The sequence below is a fragment of the Pseudophryne corroboree genome, chromosome 5 (assembly GCF_028390025.1).
Source record: "Pseudophryne corroboree isolate aPseCor3 chromosome 5, aPseCor3.hap2, whole genome shotgun sequence".
Lineage (NCBI taxonomy): Eukaryota > Metazoa > Chordata > Amphibia > Anura > Myobatrachidae > Pseudophryne > Pseudophryne corroboree.
In genome coordinates, this window is record NC_086448.1 from 740981351 (window position 1) to 741006591 (window position 25241).

The 25241-nt window shown below is 49.6% G+C and overlaps 1 protein-coding gene and 1 long non-coding RNA gene across 2 annotated transcripts in view; one reads left to right on the forward strand and one right to left on the reverse strand.

Annotated features, from left to right (window-relative positions):
- Positions 1-6327, reverse strand: part of TRIQK (triple QxxK/R motif containing) — a 223131-nt gene extending 216804 nt beyond the window's left edge. The window contains exon 1 of the mRNA XM_063924098.1: positions 6235-6327. The gene's annotated coding sequence lies outside the window, so the exon portion shown is untranslated. The remainder of the gene's footprint in view (positions 1-6234) is intronic.
- Positions 1-25241, forward strand: part of LOC134928400 (uncharacterized) — a 129639-nt gene that overhangs the window by 43239 nt on the left and 61159 nt on the right. The window lies entirely within an intron of this gene.

A 25241-nucleotide genomic window follows, 5' to 3' on the forward strand; every position in this document is an offset into this window, starting at 1 on the left:
CATTCTACTGACAGTGCGTCTACCAGGACTGCTCCTGGGTCCCTTGTTCTTGATCCGTACCTCGGAACTTTGTTGTTTAGACGAGACGCCATAAGGTCTATCTCCGGTAGACCCCATCTGTTCACCAGTGTCTGAAACACTTCTGGGTGTAGTGCCCATTCGGTTTCCTGAATGGTGTGCCGACTGAGAAAATCCGCTTCCCAATTTAGTACACCCGGGACAAATACTGCTGACAATGCTGGGAGATGGAGTTCTGCCCACTTTAGAATGGGAGTTACTTCTTCCATCAGACTCTTGCTGTGAGTCCCTCCCTGATGATTTAGGTATGCTACTGCCGTCGCATTGTCTGAGCGGATCTGGACTGGTCTTCCTTGTAGATTGTCCTTTGCCTGAACTAGGGCCAAGTAAATGGCTCTTATTTCTAACAGATTTATCGGCAGGCGACTTTCCCTTGCGGTCCATTTTCCCTGGAACCATAGGCTTCCGAGTACCGCCCCCCAACCTTGCAGGCTGGCATCCGTCGTCAGGACTTGCCACTCTTTTATCCAAAAGGGTCTCCCCTTGTTTAAATGGTCTGTCTGTAGCCACCATGCTAGAGACCTTTTTACATTTACTGGAATCTTTATCATCTGCTTCTTTATTGTTTGATGATTTCCGTTCCATTTTGTCAAAATGAGATGCTGCAATGGTCTGGAGTGGAATTGCGCATATTCCACCATGTCGAACGTTGATACCATCAGACCCAACAGTCGCATTGCTGCATGGACTGACATTGTCTGGGCTTGCAACGCTTCCTGAGCCATGACCTGCACCTTGACTATTTTCTTCTCTGGTAAGAGAACTCTCTGTAGGTCTGAATCCAATATGGCTCGCAAATGAACCATCCGCTGTGATGGATTCAGGGACGACTTCTCCCAATTTATGAGCCACCCGTGTCTCTGTAAACAAACTATCGTCTGTTGGAGATGGCTCAACAGTAAATCTTGCGACTGTGCTAAGATAAATAGGTCGTCTAGGTATGGGAATATCCTTATCCCTTGTTTGCGCAGACAAGCTGCCATAACCACCATGATCTTGGTAAACACCCTGGGTGCTGTAGCTAGCTCGAAGGGCAGAGCTTGGAACTGGAAGTGTTCCTTGAGGATGGCAAACCTGAGGTAACACTGATGTGATAGTGCTATAGGCACATGTAGGTAAGCATCCCGCACATCCAGAGATACCATATAGTCTCCCGGTTCCATAGCCAACATTATGGAGCGTAACGTCTCCATGTGGAACTTCGGGATCCATATGTAATTGTTCAACATCTTCAGATTTAGAATTGGTCGATATGACCCATTTGGTTTCTGGATTAGAAACAGATTGGAGTAATACCCCTGTCCCTTTTGTGATGGAGGTACTGGGACAATCACACCTGACTGCAGTAATTTTTGGACTGCTTCTTGCAGGGCATTGGCCTTCGACTCTATACGAGACGGGCTGGTGCAAAAAAATCTTTGAGGAGGCTGCCTCCTGAATGGGAACCCATACCCCTGAGATACTACCTTCTGCACCCAGGTATCTGTTGTTGACTGTTGCCATGTGGGTGCAAATTGCAGGAGTCGGCCCCCAACCCTGGAATCCTCCAGGCGGAGGCCCGTCTCTTCAGGCTGAGGGCTTTTGTTCAGGTTTGGAAGCTGGCTTTTTGCTAGCCCACTGCTTCCTACCCCTGGATTTAAACTGGGGTTGTTTAGGCTCCTCTTTACCTTTCGCTTTGCTTTGCCAGCGAAATGAGCGAAATTTTAAACCCTTGGACTTAGGGTTGTAGGTAGCCGGAAATCTGACCTTCTTCGATTCAGCCTCTGACTCTAGGATATCCGATAAAGGTTTTCCAAATAATATATTACCCACGAAAGGCAATGCTTCCAATTCCTTCTTGGACTCCGCATCTGCCTTCCAGGTCCGTAGCCAGACTGCTCTGCGAGCGACTACTGCCAGGGCTGAAGCTTTAGAAGCAACAGTGCCTACATCAATGGCTGCTTCTTCTAAATACTGGGCAGATTGTCTTAAACGGCAAAGACGATCCTCTTGCTCCCTAGTAGGAGAGGGGATGTCATTCTCTAGTTCCTGTATCCATTCGCCCATTGCCTTTGCTACCCAGGCCGAAGCCATAGCAGGTCTTACCACTGCACCCACAAGAGAAAAAATATTTTTCAATAGGCTCTCTACTCTCCTGTCTGTGACATCATTCAAAGAGGTAGATGACAGTGGCAAAGCAGATTTGTGCACTAGTCGCAGAACATGTGCATCTACTTTTGGAGGAACTTCTCTCTTCGAACAATCTCCAGCAGGAAATGGATAATAAGAATCCCATCTCCTAGGAATCTTATACTTTTTACCGGGCGCTGCCCAAGACTCATCCATCATTTCCGTCAACTCCTCTGGCGCTGGAAATTCAGCTTTCACTGACTTTGTTCGTTTGAATACAGGTGCTTTTGCTTTTAACGCTGTCTTGGCTGGTTCTTCCAGAGAAAGCACAGCCTTTACTGCATTAATGAGTTCAGCTACATCATCTGAACTAAAGCTCTGCGACTGATCATCATACGGAGTTGAATCTATTGTTTCCGCATCATCATCCGATGTATCCTCTTGTGTAGTCTGCCATACAGACGTATCTGTCTTAGTCTTACCTACCCCTTGGTTGCTTGTAGAGGCTACTGGAACCAAACCATAGGAAGGGAGCTGCATGTATGGGTTCATAGTGTAACCTAACCCTTGAGGTGGTGCTACTGGAGCTAACATGTCCGCTATTGAAGACAGAGTCTTTGCGAACATATTCCATGGTGGCTCTACTGGAGGTTGAACTAACTCCTGTTTTTTACTTCGCTGAAAAGCGAAACAGTTTGCACACAAACCCTCATAAGTGACCAATTGAATCATATCAATTACCCCGACTTACAAGATAAGCATGTTAGGGCTGTAGGAGTGCTTGACAAATTCTCCTCATCACTTTTGCCGCTCACAGACATTTTTTCTGATATTGACTACACAATTTTGTGACTGAACCACACCCTATAATCAGTATATAGAGGTGAAATCAATCTGACCACAGTGCACCTGATTTGAGGGTCAGAACAGGACTGACATTACACAGAAAAGTCAGCACACATACTAGCAGTCAGTCACATGTTAAAGCATTAGACATTGTCATATGAGAATACAACCTCCATAATAACTTATACATAAGTAGGAAAATTGTACTTCTGTTTAACTGGTTCTTTTTCAACATAACATGCAGAAAACACAGTAATATACAGGTCTCATATGCAATAGGTACTAAAAATTAACAGTGCACACTAAGAAGTAGAAGGAATTTTTAGTACTGTATACCCTGCCTCCAGGGAGCGGGATACAGGGAGACTCACCACACTTCCATATCCAAGCAAAGACGCTCGAAAGACGCTGAGTGGATTCAGACGCTACTGGTGTACACTGCCGCTCTTGGTAACTGATAACAGACACGGACGCTCACCAACGGACATGGACGCTGAGCGACTCCACGTGCATGCAGACACTAAAGGCCTGCGACTCGGTCTGGGCGGGTTTATATCCAGTGTACACAACCGCAGCGTCTAAGCTGCGACCGAGTACCCTCGTGGTAGCGTCTGAGCCGGAAGTGAGGTCATTCAGTTCCTGAAACGAGAGACCCGCGGGAACTGGCCATGAACTCGGAGGAGGGACGGCCAGGAGAGCGTCTGAAACCCCCTGTTGACTTAAACTCCCAGGATCGCGGCCTCAACTAGTCCTGGCGCCTATGATCCCCGGAGCGGAGCGCTGTCACACTCGAGATGTTCGGCGCATCAACACGCTGTTTGTAGTCTCCACAAAATCAGCGTAGCTGTGTCCTGACCCCTCTAGTAAGAGGAAGTCCATATACTCACTGTCTCCCCATGCTCCGGCCACAGCCTGGTAACGTCTGCTGGACCTGCTAGAACATCCGACACAGACGCCCGTCGAGACAGCACTGTACCGCGAAGGTAAGCGTTGTTGCGACCCGGTGGGGAGTTGTTGGAGCGACTCTTTCTAATACACGTTTAAGACGCTGTTAAGAGAAGTCGCTCAAACCAAAACAGTAAGTCTATAAAAATAAAGTAATGAAAACTTGAGGCTGCTTTCACAGCAGCCCTGTGACCATGCGGCTTCCTGCCGCACCAAGCAAAAAACTGATCTGACTGAGTCAGTGGGCGGGACTATATGGTGGAGGCCCCAATGCGTCCTGGGAGACCAGAAAGCTCGTGGCCGTGTTGGTGCCATTTTCGCTGTCGCTCGACAATATCCCAATGTTATCCTGTGGATAATCCTGTGGACCCAGCCAGAGAAATTAACCCTGCACAGTGCTCCGCTCACCACACAGTTTTTTCCCAGGGCTCCGCAGTTGGTCTCATAGTTGCAGGCAAAAAATGGACCTATCAGATGATGCATTGAGACTGCAGATAAAACGCCATCAGATGTGTCCTCATACGGCCTCAATGTGAGGTACCTGCCCTGTCTGAGCCGCCGAGGTATAGCATTGTCATTTTCTTAAAATTTAGAATTGTATTCACATCAGACACACCGAAACACCACTCAAAGGGAGCAATTCAATTCTTTTTTTGTGTGCGCCTGATCTAGGGGCAAAATTCAAATATGGGGGGTTTTCGCACACGTCGTACCCAAAACGGATTAAACTAATGGGTGTGATGTGAAAAGTGCTGTTTGGGAGCCCTAACACACCACTTTTCACACATTTCAGCTCGCACCTCATGAGGCTGTGAGCTGAAATGTGTGCGCCCACGGCTATTCGCTCCTGAACGGAGCCACAATTGAACTGCTCCATCAGATACCCCCTAATTAGCGTGGCCACAATTTACAATTGAATCGCCCCCACAGTGTGCTACAGATGCTGGGCGGCGACTTTAACTGTACAGGAATTAGTTTTAAACACGTACAACAGGCCAGATTCATGTTTGTAAGTAAGACTAAAAAAGCAAGCAACTGGGCAAAACAATGTTGGGCAGATGTTACGTGCCAAGAGAATAGATTAAGGTGGGTTATATTTTTTCTGTGCAGGGTAAATACTGGCTGCTTTTGCATGTAGCCCACAAATACTGGACTAGGGATGGCCATCGACCATCGATCATTCAAAAACATTGATGGTCAATGCACAATGTCAAATACTTTTGCCATTGATGGAGGAGAAACAAATAGTTCTATACCAGGCCTGGCCACCTGTGGCTCTCCAGATGTTGTGAAACTACACATCCCAGCATGCCCTGCCACATTTTTAGCATTCTCTAATAGCAAAACAGTGGCAAGGCATGATGGGACTTGTAGTTTTACAACAGCTGGAGAGCCACAGGTTGGCCAGGACTGTTCTATACCATCAATGGAGGGAACCCATCAGATTTTTTTTCTGAGTGCCAGAACACAGAGCATAGCTCCACCCCTAAAACCCTGCCCACAGGCTGTGATTGGCCCGTAGGCCAGTCAGTTAAGGACTGGGATGACCATCGGTGTGTCATTGTGTCCAGAAATTTAAAATTGCCTAGTGTGTACCCAGCCTAAAGGGCAGAGCAAGCTGCGTCGCTTTCTCTGCCTGAGGGGGAGATGTACTAAGGGGGAGATGTACTAAGCAGTGAAAAGAGTGGAGAAGTGAGCCAGTGGAGAAGTTGCCCATGGCAACCAATCAGCTGCTCTGTTTAATTTTATAGTGTGTAAATTAGAAACGTAACTTCAATGCTGATTGGTTGCATGGGCAACTTCTCCACTGGCTCACTTCTCCACTCTTATCACTGCTTAGTACATCTTCCTTAAGGGGTAGAGAGAGAGCAGTGCTGCAGTAGCCTGGGTGGCAGAGAGAAGTGCTGCAGCAGCAGCCTAATGGACAGAGAGGTGCTGCAGCAGTCAGGATACAGAGAGGCGCTGCAGCAGCCAGGACAGAAAGAGGTGCTGCAGCATCTGAAATAGAGACGTGCTGCAGCTTCCAGGACAGAAAGAGGTGCTGCAGCATCTGAAATAGAGACATGCTGCAGCTTCCAGGACAGACAGAGATGCTGATGGAGCTGGGGCAAAAACAGATGATGCAGCAACCTGGAGGTAACCCTGCTGCACAGCTACACACAGACAGTGAGCCATATACAGGGATCGGGCAGAGCTCCGGCATGCGCCGGCTGTCAGTGTCTCCTGCTGCCGCCTCTGGCCTGCCCTGTTCCCTACCTAGTCTCCGAGTCAGTGTGCGCCCCCTCCGCTCCTCCTCCTCCTCCTGCTCTGTGGCTGCCTGCACAACGGCCGGGAGTCGTGATGCGGCCTGTAGGGGGCGTAGCCTCAGAGACCCTTTCCCAATTAGAAGAACTGGTTGCCGCCCTGCGTGGGGGCGTAGCCTCAGCTGGGCCTTTCCTGATGGGACAAGCTATGGGTGCGTCTAGCGGGAGGCGTGGCCTCGAAGGCTGGGCTCGGGGACACGTTGCATAGTGTAGTAGTACGGGTGATGTATGCGCGCCGCTACAGGGGACGGGTGTTGCTTTAGAGACCCGTGCTCAGGGGGCTGCTACGTGTCAGTCTGGAGAGCGTCACCCGGCTTTTCTATGTTCCAAGGTTATTAGTGGTTATTATATTGGGCGCTATGTGTATAATATAACGTTATTTGTGTGTAAGTGAAATGCCTGTTTGTGCAGTGTTGATGGCTGCAGTGACAGGCGGGGCGCGCAGCACATACTGTGTGTATCCAGAGCAGGGAGCATAGATGATATGTTGCAGGCTGTATATTTACACTTTGGGGTTAGTTCAGCATTGGGTGTTCGGAACTTCGTGCAGATACGTGCCTGAGTGTCTATCCAAATGCACCGCCACTATCATTTGCCTACATAGCGGTTAGTGGGCATCATATCCGCATGCAGCTGAAGCAGCCCCTGCACCGGGTACAAGAGAGGGTTAGTATTGGAACCGATAGCAGCAACCCAAGGGATCCCAGTGATACCCCTTTTCCACTTACGATCACGGGTCGCAGCCGGGAGCCTGACACGGGAGCTGCCCCCTGCTGCGACCCGTGCTCGTCCCCTTTCCCATCAGCAGTCACAACCCGGCATATGCCGGGTTGGTGACGCTTCTAGTGACGCGGCAGGGGCGGCGCAGGGAGATCACATGATCTCCCAGCGCCGCCCTTCCATACAGTGTAAACGGGAGCCGTGTCGCATCGACACGGCTCCCGTTTACACTAGAACCCCACCCGGATCATTCCCGTGTCCTACCCAGGTAAATAGCCGGGTAGGATTCACGGGTCACTTGATCCGGGTTGACCCTGTTCCACTTGCCAAAAACACGGGTAAATGCGCGCCCCCGTGCATTTACCCATGTTTTTTGAGCTAGTGGAAAAGGGCTATATTTTAACCCTACCCCCTAATACACTGCTCCCATAGCCTACCTAACCATCTGATATCTCGGCTGAACCCTACACTCAGGGCCGGCGCCACCATTAGGCAGCTGCCTATGGGCACCGGCACATGAATGGCGGCGCTGAGTAAAAACAAAAAATGAAGACTGACAGGTTGTGTGCTGCGCTCGTGAGGAATGTGAGGCGCCCGCTCCGTGCTCACCTGATGTCGGATCTGCCGGGGCTGGAGCCCCATGTCCTATCCTGTATCCGTTTCCTATGTCGCTCGCTCAAACCCTGCAGGAAGCTGCTGGAGTCCACGACCAGGGCCGACACCCAAGGTTGGACTGGCCCACAGGGGAAACCACCGGTGGGCCCTCCTCTAGGGATCAGGTTCCAGACTCTATCCTAGTGCACTTGAATTATGCATTATACTTACGTTACATTATTCTTCACAATAATATGGTTTATTATATATTTACCAAGGGGAACAGAACATGTACTCTGTAACGGTTAGCCAAACTTCTATGGTGGCTGGCCACACCTTTAAGCATGGGCCCCTACAACAGCATCCCCCGGTGGGCCCTTCATGCCCCAGTCCGACACTGGCGACACCTTCACCCAGGGTGGCAAGGCTGTCATTCATGTGACCGGCAGGAGGTTCTGCAGCAGCTGCGTCTCTCTAGTGCCTGAGAGGTGTCAGCTGCCAGTAATGTGTGAAGATTATATATATATATATATATATATAATGCTGTATAGTCTGAGCCATCTGGGGCTTTGGGGAGCCGGTGTAGCAGTGTAGAATAGGTCCAAATTACTGTATGTATGTGTGTATATTTATATATATTTCTGCAGCGGCGTACACTGGGTTCCACAGTGATAACATCAGGATGTAGAGTAGGATCCTGATCCGAGGCACCAACAGGCTAAAGCTTTGACTGTTCCCAAGATGCTCAGCGCCGCCTCCTCTATAACCCCGCCTCTGTGCACAGGAGCTCAGTTTGTAAGTTGGTGCCTGCAGTGCAAGCAGCTAACAGGCAGGGGCCCTGAAAATAGCTTTTATAGTGAAGATAAAAGACTTCAAGGGCTGCAGCAGAGGCACTGTCAGTGCTAAATGTCATTCTGACATCTCCTGCTGCAGCTCCCTCCCTCCCCCAGCGGCGTTGTATACTCCCGGGTACTTACAGCGGAGGCTCCGGTTCAGCAGGTCAGGCACACACACTAACCGAAGCTCGCCGGGATCGCGTGGCCGCATCTAGGGAGGAGGTAAGAGGGTCCCCCAGGTGGGACCCGCTGGAAATCGCGATCCAGCACAGCCATTAGGAGGTGGGCTGCGCGCGATGGTGTGGACACTGTGTCAGTACAGGGACCCCACTAGACCACCAAGGCAGGGACACAGGTCGGTTTACCTACAAACCGTTTTCTTATGGCCCACAGTACCCGGTGGTGAAGTCCAGCAATGGGATAAGGCTCTGACCTATAGCCCCTCCCCCAGCCCCAGGGCCCCATTTAGAGTAAGTGTTCCCGCCCTGGAGCTGCATCTCTCTTTCCCTCACTCCCTGTCAGCGTTTTGGCGCCATCTTCACATGCTGAGCTGATTCTGGGACTGTATGGGCAAAGCCTCCCCTGTAAAGCCGCCTGCATTATCAGCGCTGTACAATTTATTTATTTATTTTAATAATTTTATTCATGGGATCACAAAAACGAACAGATACCAACAAATAGTGGTTACAGCAAATTACATCGCAAATGCAGTATAATAGTTGGTAATTATAAAGATAACCAAGAAAAGAACAGTGACCCATTTTTGACCCAGAGAGCGGGCAGTATAAAACAGAAAAAAGGGCAGCTAATAAATACAATTACCCCCATAGCACAGTCACATGTACATAGGCCCTCATTCCGAGTCGTTCGCTCTGTAATTTTCTTCGCATCGCAGTGAAATTCCGCTTAGTACGCATGCACAATATTCGCACTGCGACTGCGCCAAGTAATTTTACAATGAAGATAGTATTTTTACTCACGGCTTTTTCTTCGCTCTGGCGAACGTAGTGTGATTGACAGGAAATGGGTGTTACTGGGCGGAAACACGGCGTTTTCGGGGCGTGTGGATAAAAACGCTACAGTTTCCGGAAAAAACGCAGGAGTGGCCGGAGAAACAGGGGAGTGTCTGGGCGAACGCTGGGTGTGTTTATGACGTCAAACCAGGAACGACAAGCACTGAACTGAACGCAGATGCCGAGTAAGTCTGAAGCTACTCTGAAACTGCTAAGTAGTTTGTAATCGCAATATTGCGAATACATCGGTCGCAATTTTAAGAAGCTAAGATACACTCCCAGTAGGCGTAGGCTTAGCGTGAGCAACTCTGCTAAATTCGCCTTGCGAGCGATCAACTCGGAATGAGGGCCATAGTACATGTACATAGAACAATCACAAAGCTCTATCTCAGTCTCACTCAAAAAGTTCAGTCAGAATTGAGAGGAGGAGTTAGGATTGCAGATGGGAGGAGTTGGGACTGTAGAGGGAGGAGTTAAGATTAAACAGTAAACCGCCCCCCCTAAAGAAAAGTCTAGATCCGTCCCTGCCCTGAGGGGGCTAAGTGCGTCAGGGTTATTATTTGATATAGGTGTTTCACAGGATATACTTATTTAGTACTTATCTCTGTGATTTTCAGTCACCATATACCTCTTGAATCCTATGTTTGTGCTATCACACTGCACAGGGGGTTCTTGGTCAGGTAATATACTGCTGATATTGTACTGTGTTGCCCGAGATTTACGCTTTCAGATATGTCAGCTTCAAGGGGCGACGGTTACTGTGGCTGATCCCACAATGCGTGGTGGTGACGCCACAGACACATTAGAGGAAAACATAGCAGCAGATGGTTCAGGTTCTGGGGTTTCCCCACCCCCCAGTAGGGCCACAATGACCCACTTTGGGCTACTTTCTCTACTCTATTGAATACGCTGGTAACTAGACTTACGCCCCCTATGGAACCTTACGTGCCGGTACAGCCACATATTGTCCCTGCGCTTAATCCGCAATGGGCAGATCTCCTGTCCACTCAGTTACAGCAATTGAATCACTCACTGAACAAAAAGAAACCTAACAATTGTCCGCCTAAGACCAAGGGGTCCTCTAAGCGGGCCATTACTTCCTCACAATCCACCCATGTTCCAGACACTTCGTCTAATGAAGATGGCGTGCATACTGACCCCTCAGACACTGATCCAGATGCTTCTGATGGGGAATCTGTTTCACAGGTGGATGTTCCTGACCTATTGGAGGCTATCGGGCTGATTCTTCAAATTGATGATGACCCAGAACCTGTTGTTACCTCTAAGAAACCGGATAGATTTAAACGTCAGAAGGTTATTAAACAAGTTTTACTTCATTCTGACCACTTCGTTGACATACGACAGGAATCCTGGGAAAATCCAGGAAAGAAATTCACTCCTCACAAGAAGATGCTGGCTCGATATCCCCTCGCTGCGGTGCTAAGTAAGAATTGGGAAACACCACCGCCGGTGGATTCGCAAGTGGCACGGCCGGTGGTGTCCTCTGCTCTTCCTGTAACTACCGTCACCTCTCTGAAAGAACCGACGGATAAGCGTGTGGAGGGTTGTTTAAAAGCTATTTACACCCTTGCAGGAGCTGTGCATTTGCCCACTTTTGCAGCTACTTGAGCTGCAGAAGCTATTGAAGCGTGGGCTCAGGAGGTGGAAGCGGAGCTGCCGTCCAATTTTACTGATAATGCTAGACAATGTCTCTCGTATATTGTCACAGCATCTCATTACATTAAGGAGGCGGCTTCTGATGCTGGTATTCTGGCGGCCAAGGCTTCTACTACGTCCATTTTGGCTTGGCGGATTCTCTGGTTACGGTCCTGGTCTGTGGATCTGGACTCTAAGAAAACCCTGGAGATGCTCCCTTTTACTGGAGACATTCTTTTTGGTGAGGATCTCAACAAGATTGTGGCTAACTTAGGTTCTGCTAAGATGTCTACCTAGTACTGCTCCTTCGGTTCCGAAGGTTAAGAGTACTTCCTTTCGTCCTCCAGGTAAAGCAAAGGGTCAGGCGTACCCAAAACAGGCTCGCACTTTCAAAACCACTAAGCCCAAACCAAAATGTGCCTGTGCTGCCTGTCAGCCTGCTTCCATATCAGACAAGCCTACTGCATGATGGGAAGGGCCTCCCCCTGGGAGAACCTAGGGTGGGAGGCCGACTTCTAAGATTTACCCAGGAATGGCTGAAGACCACTTCCTGACACCTGGGTACGGGAAGTCGTCAATCATGGATACGCCATATCCTTCAAGAAATGTCCCCCTCATCGATTTTGCCTGACAGACATCCCTAGGGATCAGGTGAAGGCAAGAACTCTTCATTTGGTGGTACAATCCCTCCTGAACACAGGAGTGGTAGTGCCTCTGGCTCAGAGAGGCAATGGGTACTATTCACCGCTGTTCCTAGTCCCAAAACCGAATGGTTCCTCCAGGCCCATTCTCAACCTCAAGTCTTTGAACATATTTGTGAGGGTCTCCTAGTGTCGTATGGAATCTCTTCGCTCTATTGTTCTGGCTTTGGAGCCCGGGCACTATATGGTCTCCCTGGATATACAGGATGCTTACCTCCATACTCCTATTGCCATGTCGCATCAGCAATACCTGCGGTTTGCTATTGGCAACCTCCATTATCAATTCTGGGCCTTACCTTTTGGATTGACCACGGCTCCGCGAGTCTTCACCAAGGCCATGGCGGTGATAACGGACCTGCTCCGGTGTCAGGATCCTGGTGAATTCTTCAGAAGTTCTCCGTCATCAGGATCTGACGCTCCAGTTTCTGCATGCCCACGGCTGGCTCATCAACTGGAAGAAATCCTGGTCCCTGCTCAGAGCATGACGCACCTAGGGGCATTGTTGGACACTCACAACCAGCGGTTGTTCTTGTCTCAGAAGAAGGTCCTGAACCTTCAGGACAGGATTCGATGCTTCCTCTCTCGCCCACGAGCGTTGATACAGTTGGCGATGCAAGTACTAGGCCTCATGGTGTCGGCTTTCGACATGGTAGAGTACGCTCAATTTCATTCCCGCCCTCTGCAGAAGCTGATTCTTGCCAAGTGGGACTGCCTGCCTCACCGGATCCGGACTCACTTGATCTCCTTGTCTCCAGAGGTTCGTCTGTCACTGAGCTGGTGGCTACAGGACCATCGATTGAGCAGGGATCGTCCCTTCTGGATCTCCAACTGGGTCCTTCTGTCGTTGGATGCCAGTCTGCAGGGTTGGGGCGCGGGGTTGGAGCAACACTTTCTTCAGGGTCGGTGGACCAGGGAGGAGTCTCTCCTCCCGATAAACATTCTGGAATTGCTGGCGGTGTTCAATGCTCTGGCCCAACATCTCATAAAGAACAGGCCTGTTCAAGTACAGTCGGACAACGCCATCACGGTGACGTACATAAATTATCAAGGCGGCACTCGAAGCCGCATAGCAATAATGGAAGTGTCAAGGATTCTTCAGTGGGCGGAACGCCATCTGCCAGCCATATCGGCTCTGTTCATTCCGGGGGCCCTCAACTGGGATGCAGACTAACTCAGTCATCAGGACGTACACGCCGGAGAGTGGAGCCTCCATCCAGAAGTATCTCACTTCATAGTGGACAAGTGGGGCCTACCAGACGTAGACCTGATGGCGTATCGACACAATCACAAAGTTCCGGTCTTCGGAGCAAGGATAAGGGATCCTCAAGCAGTGTTCGTAGACGCATTGGCAATTCCATGGAACTTTCGGCTGCCGTTTGTGTTCCCTCCGGTGTCACTTCTGCCCAGGGTGATTAGGAAGTTCAAGCAAGAAGGAGTATTCCTACTTCTGATCGCTCCAGCGTGGCCCAGACGGCATTGGTTCTCAGACCTGCAGGGTCTTTCGTCAGAGCGTCCTCTTCTACTTCTGCAACGCCCAGACCTCCTCATTCAGGGCCCTTGTGTCTACCAGGATTTGGCCTGGCTGGCTTTGACGGCTTGGCTCTTGAAGCTTCAATTCTGAGGGCCAAAGGATTTTCTGAGGCGGTCATTCAAACCATGTTGAAGGCCCGTAAGCTGGCTTCGGCCCGGATTTATCATAGGGTCTGGAATTCTTACTTTGCTTGGTGCGCTTCTAACAATTATGACGCTTACAAGTTTAGTACTGTCAAACTTCTGGCCTTCCCACAATGGGGCCTGGACTTAGGCCTTCGTCTGGCCTCCATCAAGATTCATATTTCTGCCTTGTCGGTATGGTTTCAGAGAAAAATTGCGACTCTGCCTGATGTTCATACATTCACTCAGGGTGTGTTAAGGATTTAACCTCCCTATGTTCCGCCGGTGGCTCCTTGGGATTTGCCGGTGGTTCTGGAGGCCTTGCAAGAGTCTCCATTTGAACCTCTTGAATCTGTGGACCTTAAGTGGCTTACTCTTAAGGTCTTGTTTCTTCTGGCTATTGCCTCTGCTAGACGGATTTCAGACTTGGGTTCCTTATCCTGTCGGTCACCTTTTCTGATTTTTCACCGTGACCGTGCGGTTCTTAGAACTCGCCCTGGTGATCTACCTAAGGTGGTGTCTTCTTTCCAGCTTAACCAAGAGATTGTGGTTCCGGCCTTTATCTCTCCTGATTTATCCTCCAAAGAGCGGTCTTTGGATGTGGTACGGGCTCTCCGTATCTATGTAAAGAGGACAGCCTCCGTTAGGAAGTCTGATTCTCTCTTTGTACTTTTTGGTTTTCACAAACGTGGCTGGCCTGTGAATAAGCAGACCCTGGCCAGATGGATTAGAATGGTGATTGCACATGCTTATGTACCTCGCAGAAAGAGATTTAACAACGGTAAGTTCTTGCCATAAATCTCGTTTTTTTTACTCCATGTGGCAGGTACAGTATACAGATAAAAAGTTTCTTGATATGGCAGGTTTCCCATTATCTAGTATAGCCCCTTGTAGTGTTGCCTAAGCCGGCAAGCGTGTGATCCGCATTGCATGATTACTGGGATTGGCCCTATCCATAAAGTGAGATGTCCAGATTGTACTCTGCTTTATGGTGACTGGTCCCTACTTGGCCCCTTGACATGATGGTTGGATGAGCTGGGCAGACAACGTATCACTGCAAGTATATTTAACTTCTGTAATTGGCACAAACCCCCTAGCATTGTGCCACATGCCATAATTCTGTCATATGCTAATTAAAAGTACAAAATGCATACATTATTATACAGTATTGCCCTAAATACAGACCTAGACGTTAATCCCAGTGAAGTAGGGCAGTACTGCTGTGTAACACATGCATATGTCATTCCACTGGAGGGCCGGTGATGATTACATACTCGTACATAATGTGTACTTGCAAGGGTCATTCTATACTTTGTTTTTACTGATTTCTTCCATAAATGTGGTCTTGAAAGAGGTCATCACGCAACCAAATCTTTGAGCATTATTTCTCTTACGTCCTAGAGAATGCTGGGGTCCACATTAGTACCATGGGGTATAGACGGGCCCACTAGGAGCCATTGGCACTTTAAGGGTTTGAGAGTGTGGGCTGGCTACTCACTCTATGCCCCTCCTACCAGACCCAGTTTAGAAAATGTGCCCGGAGGAGCCAGTCACAGCTAGGGGAGCTCTACAAAGCTTCTTTAGTAAAAGTTTATTTTAGAGTTTATTATTTTACAGGGAGGCTGCTGGCAACAGCCTCCCTGCTTCGAGGGACTAAGGGGGGGAGTAGTGTCCGCCCTGCGGGGTCTGAGCCACTATCTCCACTGACAGGAAACTGAGCTCCTGAGGGGATCGCTCACCCCAGCAGCATGCTGCCACCCGCTTACAGAGCCAGAAGATCAGAAGAGGCGAGATATGGCGGCACAAGGGTAGGAGCGCAGCTCTGAGTGGCTGCGCTCCAGAAAGGCTCAGTAGCACACAGTGTCTTAATACCCTACACTGGTCACAGACGCTAACCGGAGCCTGGAACCCCAGGCTAGCGTCACAATCCTCCGTACACAGACGCGCAACAGGGGACGGAATCCCCCGCCGTGCGACCGAATCCTCAGGCCAGTATAAAGAATTTGTGCGGGAAGACGCGCCATCTTCAAGGGGCGGAGCTTCTCCTCAGAGCGGACCCAGCAGAGTTCAGCACCATTTTCCTGCCTGCAGTTCCTGTACACAGATGCTGACAGAGCTGTCGCTCCAAGCAACTCCAGCAATCCTGTGCGGTACCAGGGGGTTGTAGAAGGGGGGAAGGCGGTGAATTAGATCTGTGCAGCTATTACAGTACACAGTAGGTGCTGATAAGGGGTGTCCTTTATATATAACAGCACTGTGAGTGGGTTGGCTCTGATCTCTGTGTCTCTCTTGCCAGGGGGGAAACTCTGTATAACCTACCGTGTGTGTGTGTGTGTGGAGTGTTTGGGGTCTCCAGTCAGCTATGTCCAGGGACTCTGTGTCATATGCAGCTGAGAACATGTCCTCTCAGGATGATCTCATTCCATGTAATCAGGATTGCACTGTTGTAGCACAGATACCAGCAAGGGAGCTGGAGTGGTTATCCTCTATCAAAACTATGATTTCTCTTATGTCCTAGAGGATGCTGTGGACTCCGTAAGGACCATAGGGTATAGACGGGCTCCGCAGGAGACATGGGCACTATAAAGAACTTTAGATGGGTGTGCACTGGCTCCTCCCTCTATGCCCCTCCTCCAGACCTCAGTTAGATCATGTGCCCAGAGGAGACTGGGTGCACTACAGGGGAGCTCTCCTGAGTTTCTCTAAAAAATAATTTTGTTAGTTTTTTATTTTCAGGGAGCACTGCTGGCAACAGGCTCCCTGCATCGTGGGACTGAGGGGAGAGAAGCAGACCTACTTAAATGATAGGCTCTGCTTAGGCTACTGGACACCATTAGCTCCAGAGGGTCGGAACGCAGGTCTCGCCGTTCGTCCCGGAGCCTCGCCGCCGTCCTCCTCACAGAGCCGGAAGATAGAAGCCGGGTGAGTATGAGAAGAAAGAAGACTTCAAAGGCGGCAGAAGACTTCAGATCTTCTCTGAGGTAACGTGCAGCGGTAACGCTGCGCGCCATTGCTCCCACACACAACACACACAGCGGGCACTGAAGGGTGTAGGGCGCAGGGGGGGCGCCCTGGGCAGCAATAATAAACCTCTAAGGACTGGCTAACATATATTTCTCTATCGTCCTAAGTGGATGCTGGGGTTCCTGAAAGGACCATGGGGAATAGCGGCTCCGCAGGAGACAGGGCACAAAAAAGTAAAGCTTTACTAGGTCAGGTGGTGTGCACTGGCTCCTCCCCCTATGACCCTCCTCCAGACTCCAGTTAGATTTTGTGCCCGAACGAGAAGGGTGCAATCTAGGTGGCTCTCCTAAAGAGCTGCTTAGAGAAAGTTTAGTTTAGGTTTTTTTCTTTACAGTGAGTCCTGCTGGCAACAGGATCACTGCAACGTGGGACTTAGGGGGAAAGTAGTAAACTCACCTGCATGCAGAGTGGATTTGCTGCTTGGCTACTGGACACCATTAGCTCCAGAGGGATCGAACACAGGCCCAGCCGTGGAGTCCGGTCCCGGAGCCGCGCCGCCGACCCCCTTGCAGATGCTGAAGCGTGAAGAGGTCCGGAAACCGGCGGCTGAAGACTCCTCAGTCTTCATAAGGTAGCGCACAGCACTGCAGCTGTGCGCCATTTTCCTCTCAGCACACTTCACTGGGCAGTCACTGAGGGTGCAGAGCGCTGGGGGGGGGCGCTCTGAGAGGCAAATATAAACCTTATACAAGGCTAAAAATACCTCACATATAGCCCATAGGGGCTATATGGAGATATTTAACCCCTGCCTGACTGGAAAAATAGCGGGAGAAGAACCCGCCGAAAAAGGGGCGGGGCCTATCTCCTCAGCACACGGCGCCATTTTCTGTCACAGCTCCGCTGGTCAGAACGGCTCCCAGGTCTCTCCCCTGCACTGCACTACAGAAACAGGGTAAAACAGAGAGGGGGGGCACATTAATGGCTATATATATATATATTAAAGCAGCTATAAGGGAGCACTTGATATAAGGATATCCCTTGTATATATAGCGCTTTGTGGTGTGTGCTGGCAGACTCTCCCTCTGTCTCCCCAAAAGGGCTAGTGGGTCCTGTCTTCATTAGAGCATTCCCTGTGAGTTTGCGGTGTGTGTCGGTACGTGGTGTCGACATGTATGAGGACGATATTGGTGTGGAGGCGGAGCAATTGCCAAATATGCAGATGTCACCCCCCAGGGGGTCGACACCAGAATGGATCCCTTTATTTGTGGAATTACGTGATGGTTTATCTTCCCTTAAACAGTCAGTTGAGGACATGAGGCGGCCGGACAATCAATTAATGCCTGTCCAGGCGCCTCAAACACCGTCAGGGGCTGTAAAACGCCCTTTGCCTCAGTCGGTCGACACAGACCCAGACACGGGCACTGATTCCAGTGACGACGGTAGAAATTCAAACGTATTTTCCAGTAGGGCCACACGTTATATGATTTTGGCAATGAAGGAGACGTTACATTTAGCTGATACTACAGATACCGTAAAACAGGGTATTATGTATGGTGTGAAAAAACTACAAACAGTTTTTCCTGAATCAGAAGAATTAAATGACGTGTGTGATGAAGCGTGGGTTGCTCCTGATAAAAAGTTGATAATTTCAAAAAAGTTATTGGCATTATACCCTTTCCCGCCAGAGGTTAGGGCGCGCTGGGAAACACCCCCTAAGGTGGACAAGGCGCTCACACGCTTATCCAAACAAGTGGCGTTACCCTCTCCTGAGACGGCCGCACTTAAGGATCCATCAGATAGAAAGATGGAAGTTATTCAAAAGAATATATACACACATGCAGGTGTTATACTACGACCAGCTATAGCAACTGCCTGGATGTGCAGTGCTGGAGTAGTTTGGTCAGAATCCCTGATTGAAAATATTGATACCCTAGATAGGGACAATGTTTTACTGTCGTTAGAACAAATAAAGGATGCATTTATCTATATGCGTGATGCACAGAGGGATATTTGCACACTGGCATCTCGGGTGAGTGCTATGTCCATTTCAGCCAGAAGAGCCTTATGGACACGACAGTGGACAGGCGATGCGGATTCAAAACGTCACATGGAGGTTTTGCCGTATAAAGGGGAGGAGTTATTTGGAGTTGGTCTATCAGACTTGGTGGCCACGGCTACTGCCGGGAAATCCACTTTTTTACCTCAAGTCACTCCCCAACAGAGAAAGGCACCGACCTTTCAACCGCAGCCTTTTCGCTCCTACAAAAATAAGAGAGCAAAGGGCTTGTCGTACCTGCCACGAGGCAGAGGAAGAGGGAAGAGACACCAACAGGCAGCTCCTTCCCAGGAACAGAAGCCCTCCCCGGCTCCTGCAAAAACCTCAGCATGACGCTGGGGCCTCTCAAGCGGACTCGGGGACAGTGGGGGGCCGTCTCAAAAATTACAGCGCGCAGTGGGCTCACTCGCAGGTAGACCCCTGGATCCTGCAGATAATATCTCAGGGGTACAGGTTGGAATTAGAGACGGATCCTCCTCATCGTTTCCTGAAGTCTGCCTTACCAACCGTCTCTTCCGAAAGGGAGAGGGTGTTGGAAGCCATTCACAAGCTGTACGCTCAGCAGGTGATAGTCAAAGTACCCCTATTACAACAAGGAAAGGGGTATTATTCCACTCTATTTGTGGTACCGAAGCCGGATGGCTCGGTAAGGCCTATTCTAAATCTGAAGTCCTTGAACCTCTACATAAAAAAGTTCAAGTTCAAGATGGAGTCACTCAGAGCAGTGATAGCGAACCTGGAAGAAGGGGACTTTATGGTATCCTTGGACATCAAGGATGCGTATCTACACGTTCCGATTTACCCCGCACACCAGGGGTACCTCAGGTTCATTGTTCAAAACTGTCACTATCAGTTTCAGACGCTGCCGTTCGGATTGTCCACGGCGCCTCGGGTCTTTACCAAGGTAATGGCCGAGATGATGATTCTTCTTCGAAGAAAAGGCGTATTAGTTATCCCATACTTGGACGATCTCCTAATAAGGGCAAGGTCCAGAGAACAGCTGGAGACAGCTTTAGCACTATCTCAAGAGGTGCTAAGACAACACGGGTGGATTCTGAATATTCCAAAATCCCATTTAATCCCGACAACTCGTCTGCTGTTCCTAGGAATGATTCTGGACACGGTTCAGAAAAAGGTTTTCCTTCCAGAGGAAAAAGCCAAGGAGTTATCCGATCTGGTCAGGAACCTCCTAAAACCAGGAAAAGTGTCAGTACATCAATGCACAAGAGTCCTGGGAAAAATGGTGGCTTCTTACGAAGCAATTCCATTCGGCAGATTCCATGCAAGAATATTCCAAAGGGATCTGTTGGACAAATGGTCAGGGTCGCATCTGCAGATGCACCTGCGAATAACCCTGTCACCAAAGACAAGGGTGTCACTTCTGTGGTGGTTGCAGAAGGCTCACCTATTAGAAGGCCGCAGATTCGGCATTCAGGATTGGATCCTGGTGACCACGGACGCCAGCCTGAGAGGCTGGGGAGCAGTCACACAAGGAAGAAACTTCCAGGGAGTATGGACGAGTCTGGAAAAGTCTCTTCACATAAACATTCTGGAACTAAGAGCAATCTACAATGCTCTAAGCCAGGCGGAACTTCTCCTGCAAGGAAAGCCGGTGTTGATTCAGTCGGACAACATCACGGCGGTCGCCCATGTAAACAGGCAGGGCGGCACAAGAAGCAGGAGTGCAATGGCAGAAGCTGCCAAGATTCTTCGCTGGGCGGAGAATCACGTGATAGCACTGTCAGCAGTGTTCATCCCGGGCGTGGACAACTGGGAAGCAGACTTCCTCAGCAGACACGATCTTCATCCGGGAGAGTGGGGTCTACATCCAGAAGTCTTCAACATGTTAATAGACCGTTGGGAAAGACCAATTGTAGACATGATGGCGTCTCGCCTCAACAAGAAACTGGACAAATATTGCGCCAGGTCAAGAGATCCACAGGCAATAGCTGTGGACGCACTGGTAACTCCTTGGGTGTACCAGTCAGTGTATGTGTTTCCTCCTCTGCCGCTCATACCAAAGGTATTGAAGATCATACGGCAAAGAAGAGTAAGAACAATACTAGTGGTTCCGGATTGGCCGAGAAGGACTTGGTATCCGGAACTTCAAGAGATGCTCACGGACGAACCGTGGCCTCTACCTCTGAGAAGGGACCTGCTACAGCAGGGTCCCTGTCTTTTTCAAGACTTACCGCGGCTGCGTTTGACGGCATGGCGGTTGAACGCCAGATCCTAAAAGGGAAAGGCATTCCAGAAGAAGTCATTCCTACCTTGATTAAGGCACGGAAGGAAGTCACCGTGAAACATTATCACCGCATTTGGCGAAAATATGTAGCGTGGTGCGAGGATCGGAGGGTTCCGACGGAGGAATTCCAACTGGGTCGTTTCCTACATTTCCTGCAATCAGGATTATCTATGGGTCTCAAATTGGGATCCATTAAGGTTCAAATTTCGGCCCTGTCAATATTCTTCCAAAAAGAATTGGCCTCTGTCCCTGAGGTCCAGACTTTTGTCAAGGGAGTACTGCATATACAGCCTCCTGTGGTGCCTCCGGTGGCACCGTGGGATCTAAATGTAGTTTTAGATTTCCTCAAATCCCATTGGTTTGAACCATTGAAAAAGGTGGATTTGAAATATCTCACATTGAAAGTGACTATGTTACTAGCCCTGGCCTCTGCCAGGAGAGTATCTGAATTGGCGGCTTTATCTTATAAAAGTCCTTATCTAATCTTCCATTCGGATAGGGCAGAACTGCGGACTCGTCCGCATTTTCTCCCTAAAGTGGTATCAGCATTTCATCTGAACCAACCTATTGTGGTGCCTGCGGCCACTAGCGACTTGGAGGACTCCAAGTTGTTGGACGTTGTCAGAGCCTTAAAAATATACATTGCAAGGACGGCTGGAGTCAGAAAATCTGACTCGCTGTTTATATTGTATGCACCCAACAAGTTGGGCGCACCTGCTTCTAAGCAGTCGATTGCTCGTTGGATTTGTAACACAATTCAACTTGCACATTCTGTGGCAGGCCTGCCACAGCCTAAAACTGTAAAAGCCCACTCCACAAGGAAGGTGGGCTCATCTTGGGCGGCTGCCCGAGGGGTCTCGGCATTACAACTCTGCCGAGCAGCTACGTGGTCGGGGGAGAACACGTTTGTAAAATTTTACAAATTTGATACCCTGGCAAAGGAGGACCTGGAGTTCTCTCATTCGGTGCTGCAGAGTCATCCGCACTCTCCCGCCCGTTTGGGAGCTTTGGTATAATCCCCATGGTCCTTTCAGGAACCCCAGCATCCACTTAGGACGATAGAGAAAATAAGAATTTACTTACCGATAATTCTATTTCTCGGAGTCCGTAGTGGATGCTGGGCGCCCATCCCAAGTGCGGATTATCTGCAATACTTGTACATAGTTATTGTTAACTAATTCGGGTTATTGTTAAGGAGCCATCTTTAAGAGGCCCTTTCTGTTGTCATACTGTTAACTGGGTTTAGATCACAAGTTGTACGGTGTGATTGGTGTGGCTGGTATGAGTCTTACCCGGGATTCAAAATGCCTCCCTTATTGTGTATGCTCGTCCGGGCACAGTACCTAACTGGAGTCTGGAGGAGGGTCATAGGGGGAGGAGCCAGTGCACACCACCTGACCTAGTAAAGCTTTACTTTTTTGTGCCCTGTCTCCTGCGGAGCCGCTATTCCCCATGGTCCTTTCAGGAACCCCAGCATCCACTACGGACTCCGAGAAATAGAATTATCGGTAAGTAAATTCTTATTTTCTCTAACGTCCTAAGTGGATGCTGGGACTCCGTAAGGACCATGGGGAATAGCGGCTCCGCAGGAGACTGGGCACAAAAGTAAAAGCTTGAACTAGCTGGTGTGCACTGGCTCCTCCCCCTATGACCCTCCTCCAAGCCTCAGTTAGATTTTTGTGCCCGAACGAGAAGGGTGCATGCTAGGTGGCTCTCCTGAGCTGCTTAGAGTAAAAGTTTATTTTAGGTTTTTTATTTTCAGTGAGTCTTGCTGGCAACAGGCTCACTGCATCGTGGGACTAAGGGGAGAAGAAACGAACTCACCTGCGTGCAGAGTGGATTGGGTTTCTTAGGCTACTGGACATTAGCTCCAGAGGGACGATCACAGGTTCAGCCTGGATGGGTCCCGGAGCCGCGCCGCCGGCCCCCTTACAGAGCCAGAAGAACGAAGAGGTCCGGTGAAATCGGCGGCAGAAGACGTTCCTGTCTTCAACTAAGGTAGTGCACAGCACTGCAACTGTGCGCCATTGCTCTCAGCACACTTCACACTCCGGTCACTGAGGGTGCAGGGCGCTGGGGGGGAGCGCCCTGAGACGCAATAAAAACAGAAATACCTTAGGATGGCAAAAGAAATACATCACATATAGCTCCTGGGCTATATGGATGTATTTAACCCCTGCCAGTTTTCCAGAAAAAAGCGGGAGATAAGGCCGTCGTGAAGGGGCGGAGCCTATCTCCTCAGCACACAAGCGCCATTTTCCCTCACAGTTCCGCTGGAAGGACGGCTCCCTGACTCTCCCCTGCAGTCCCTACAGAATCAGGGTAAAAACGAGAGAGGGGGGGCACTATTGGCAGCTAAATTATAATACAGCAGCTATAAAAGGGAGTAACACTTATATAAGGTTATCCCTATATATATATATATATATATATAGCGCTCTGGTGTGTGCTGGCAAACTCTCCCTCTGTCTCCCCAAAGGGCTAGTGGGGTCCTGTCCTCTATCAGAGCATTCCCTGTGTGTGTGCTGGGTGTCGGTACGATTGTGTCGACATGTATGAGGAGGAAAATGATGTGGAAGCAGAGCAATTGCCTGTGTTAGTGATGTCACCCCCTAGGGAGTCGACACCTGACTGGATGGTTGTATTTAAAGAACTACGTGACAATGTCAGCACTTTACAAAAAACTGTTGACGACATGAGACAGCCGACAAATCAATTAGTGCCTGTCCAGGCGTCTCAGACACCGTCAGGGGCGATAAAACGCCCGTTACCTCAGTGGGTCGACACAGACCCAGACACGGATACGGAGTCCAGTGTCGACGGTGAGGAGACAAACGTAATGTCCAGTAGGGCCACACGTTACATGATCACGGCAATGAAGGAGGCATTGAACATTTCTGACACTACAAGTACCACAAAGAAGGGTATTATGTGGGGAGTGAAAAAACTACCAGTAGCTTTTCCTGAGTCAGATGAATTAAATGAGGTGTGTGATAAAGCGTGGGTTTCCCCCGATAAAAAAGTGCTAATTTCTAATAAATTATTGGCACTATACCCTTTCCCGCCAGAGGTTAGGGCGCATTGGGAAACACCCCCTAGAGTAGATAAAGCGCTCACACGTTTATCTAAACAAGTAGCGTTACCGTCTCCTGATACGGCCGCCCTCAAAGAACCAGCGGATAGAAGGCTGGAAAATATCCTGAAGGGTATATACACACATACTGGTGTTATACTGCGACCAGCAATCGCATCAGCCTGGATGTGCAGTGCTGGAGTGGCGTGGTCGGATTCCCTGACTGAAAATATTGATACCCTGGATAGGGACAGTATATTACTAACTATAGAGCATTTGAAGGATGCATTACTATATATGCGTGATGCACAGAGGGATATTTGCACCCTGGCATCAAGAGTGAGTGCTATGTCCATTTCTGCCAGAAGAGCGTTATGGACGCGACAGTGGTCAGGGGATGCGGATTCCAAACGACATATGGAAGTATTGCCGTATAAAGGGGAGGAGTTATTTGGGGCCGGTCTATCGGACCTGGTGGCCACGGCAACGGCCGGAAAGTCCACCTTTTTACCCCAGGTCACCTCTCAGCAGAAAAAGACACCGTCTTTTCAAACTCAGTCCTTTCGTTCCCATAAGTACAAGCGGGCAAAAGGCCACTCATTTCTGCCCCGGGGCAGAGGAAGAGGAAAAAGACTGCACCAGGCAGCCTCTTCCCAGGAGCAGAAGCCCTCCTCTGCTTCTGCCAAGTCTTCAGCATGACGCTGGGGCTTTACAAGCGGACTCGGACACGGTGGGGGCCCGTCTCAAAAATTTCAACGCGCAGTGGGCTCACTCGCAAGTGGACCCCTGGATTCTGCAGGTAGTATCACAGGGGTACAAACTGGAATTCGAGACGTCTCCCCCTCGCCGGTTCCTGAAATCTGCTCTACCAAAGTCTCCCTCCGACAGGGAGGCAGTTTTGGAAGCCATTCACAAGCTGTATTCCCAGCAGGTGATAATCAAGGTACCTCTCCTACAACAGGGAAAGGGGTATTATTCCACGCTGTTTGTGGTACCGAAGCCGGACGGCTCGGTGAGACCAATTTTAAATCTAAAATCCTTGAAAACTTACATAAAGAGGTTCAAATTCAAGATGGAGTCACTCAGAGCAGTGATAGCAAACCTGGAAGAAGGGGACTATATGGTGTCTCTGGACATCAAAGATGCTTATCTCCACGTCCCAATCTACCCTTCTCACCAAGGGTACCTCAGGTTTGTAGTACAAAACTGTCATTATCAGTTTCAGACGCTGCCGTTTGGGTTGTCCACGGCACCTCGGGTCTTTACCAAGGTAATGGCCGAAATGATGATTCTTCTTCGAAGAAAAGGCGTTTTAATTATCCCTTACTTGGACGATCTCCTGATAAGGGCAAGGTCCAGGGAACAGTTAGAAGTCGGAGTAGCACTATCTCAGTTGGTGTTACGTCAGCACGGGTGGATTCTAAATATTCCAAAATCGCAGCTGATTCC